Source organism: Nuphar pumila, chromosome 13 (genome assembly GCF_984573655.1).
Source record: "Nuphar pumila chromosome 13, dmNupPumi1.hap1.1, whole genome shotgun sequence".
NCBI lineage: Eukaryota > Viridiplantae > Streptophyta > Magnoliopsida > Nymphaeales > Nymphaeaceae > Nuphar > Nuphar pumila.
In genome coordinates, this window is record NC_143261.1 from 19,286,856 (window position 1) to 19,289,718 (window position 2,863).

General features: G+C 47.1%; 1 pseudogene across 1 annotated transcript; it reads left to right on the forward strand.

The window, feature by feature from the left end:
• The first annotated feature begins 840 nt into the window (after positions 1 to 840).
• Positions 841 to 2,461, forward strand: LOC149817997 (24-methylenesterol C-methyltransferase 2 pseudogene; annotated as a pseudogene). Its single transcript, XR_016427422.1, has one exon. The product of XR_016427422.1 is annotated as a 24-methylenesterol C-methyltransferase 2 pseudogene (transcript).
• Positions 2,462 to 2,863: the final 402 nt, after the last annotated feature.

The window sequence follows — 2,863 nt, forward strand, 5'->3', positions numbered from 1 at the left end:
AGCATCACAACAGCTGGCTGCTTTATCTTAGTCTGATCAGATCAGGACGCTTAATGATTTTTTTTTTCTTTAAATGGTTCATGTTGAGAGAGAAGGGCTGGGCATTGACAGGTCATCAAGGAAGCAGGCTCGCCATCTGATTGGCTAACAGCTTTCACGGGGACAACTCAGAGACTGAGAGATTGGTGGTGGTGGTGGTGGTGGTCAGTGGTCAGTGGTCAGTGGTCAGTGGTCATACACACATTTTTCTTTTTCTCTCTCTGCACTTTTTTGGAATCCAACCAAAAAGTCTAAACGTTTCCAATGCTCTCTCTCTCTAAGGGCACGTTTGAAAGAGAGAAAAACTCTCATAAGAAAATAAAGTTTTTCCTATGACAGTTTTTGATAAGAGAAGTTTTTCAAAATAAAGATTTCAAGGATTTCGTGTTACTCAATTCTCTTTGGTTCTCTATTTTTCTTTGTTTATACAAAACAAGTGAATCATGAGTCTGTCCATTCTTTTGTTTTTTTGTTTTTGCTAAACATATTAGATGACAATCTACGTAAGTCTTTTTTTTTCCTTATTGGCATCAAGTTTCTGTAGTTACCATTTCCTAAACACACCTTGAAAAAAAAAAGGATTAGAATTGTCATTTTTAAAGACTTAACTAGAATTAAGATATTAAAAAAAAAAACACCTCAAGTGGTAATAACAGCGATTTCTTATTTTCTTAAAACCCCAAGCGTTTATCTTAAATATTTGAAAAACCGAGGTGGTTAGACATAAATTTAAGATAAAATAAGTGCTTACAAGTAAATTAGTTAAAAACAAAAACAAAAAGGCCAACAACCTTCCTTTTATTTGCCGCACCAGCAGCGGCAGACGGCGAACTCCCTTTCCGTCGGCTTTCTTCTTTCCTTCCCCCTCTCATTGGCCTGTCCTTGTGAGAACTCATGGACACTGTGGCCCTCCTCTGCACGACGGGCCTCCTGTTTGGGGGGCTGTACTGGTTCGTGTGCGTGCTGGGGTCGGCGGAGCAGAAGGGGAAGCGGGCGGTGGAGCTCGGCGGCGGCTCCATCTCCAGGGAGAAGGTGGAGGACAAGTACAAGCAATACTGGGCCTTCTTCCGGAAGCCCAAGGAGATCGAGACGAAGGAGAACGTGCCCCACTTCGTGGACACCTTCTACAACCTGGTGACGGATATCTACGAGTGGGGATGGGGGCAGAGCTTCCACTTCTCACCCTCACTCAGGAGCAAGTCCCACAAGGAGGCAACCAGGCTGCACGAGGTCCGCGCCGTCGACCTCCTCCGCGTCAGCCCCGGCGATCGGATCCTCGACGTCGGCTGCGGCGTCGGCGGGCCGATGCGCGCCATCGCCGCGCACTCCGGCGCCAGGGTCGTGGGGATCACCATCAACGACTACCAGGTCGGGCGGGCCAAGGCGCACAACAAGAAGGCCGGCCTCGACTCTCTCTGCGAGGTCGTCTGCGGTGACTTCCTGCAGATGCCGTTCGCCGACGGCAGCTTCGACGGGGCCTACTCCATCGAGGCCACCTGCCACGCGCCCAAGCTCGAGCACGCCTACTCGGAGGTGTTCAGGGTGCTGAAGCCCGGGGCGCTCTACGTCTCCTACGAGTGGGTGACGACCCCCCAGTACCGGGCGGAGGAGCCTGAGCACGTTGAGATCGTCCACGGCATCGAGCAGGGGAACGCGCTTCCGGGGCTGCGGAGCTTCGCCGACCTGCCGGAGATCGCGAGGAAGGTCGGGTTCGAGGTGGTGAAGGAGGAGGACCTCGCCCTGCCCCCGGCATTGCCGTGGTGGAGCAGGCTCAAGATGGGGAGGGTGGCCTACTGGCGGAACAATGTGGTGGTGATGGTGCTCACGTTCCTGGGGATCGCCCCCAAGGGGGTTGATGATGTCCACGAGATGCTGTTCAAGACCGCTGCGTACCTCACCAGAGGTGGGGAGACCGGGATCTTCACCCCTATGCATATGATCCTTCTCAGGAAACCCGTCTCCTAGAAAGACAGAGATATGGAGAAGAAGAAGAAGAAAAGGGAAAGGTGGGGATGGATGGGAAGGATAGAAGAATGTCATATGGAAAAAGGTCAAGTGATTCCTCTTCATAAAACCTCTCTCTCTCTCTCTCTCTCTCTCTCTCTCTCTCTCTCTCTCTCTCTCTCTCTTTAGTTTTCTTTGCCTTCGTGTATCTCTTTTTCCTTTCTGAATTTCTGACTTGTGCTTTGTTCGTTGTTACATCTTTGTCTCTCTAAGTTAAAAGTTGGTAGTCAAGTAAGTATATTGCAGTTGGGGATGCATGGATGGATAGAGAGAGAAAATTTGCTTTTTCTCCTTTTTCTTCTTTCTTTCTTTGTTTTTCGTTGGGCATAAGGTTTTAGGAATTGCAGATCTTCATGTTGTGAGAAGGAAGGATAAACTGAAGCTAATTTAATTGTTATCTGTTGGGTTTCTTTTTTCTTCCGTTTTTCTTTTCTTCTTTTCTTTCCCTTTCTGTAATTTCCATAATGTGATTGTCTAGATGGTGATGGCTTGGCCTTTTGGGTGGAAAGGATGACAGGGAGATCTTTGTCTAACATGAAAAATAAATTTTTTTGCCATTTATTTGTTGTGCCATTCTACTAAAAAGTTGGGAAGGAAGAATTATACTAAATCTGTAATGAAAAAACCATCTTTTTGCTCGTTATTCGGTGTGTGCCGTTTTATTTAAGATTTGGAAACGGGGAATGACAATCAATCTATAATGAAAAATCGTTTTTTGCCACTTATTTGGCTTGCCATTCTATTTAAAAATTGAAAATATAAGCGCGTAATTGGTCGGAATGTCGGATCCATCTCTCTCTCTCTCTCTCTCTCTCTCTCT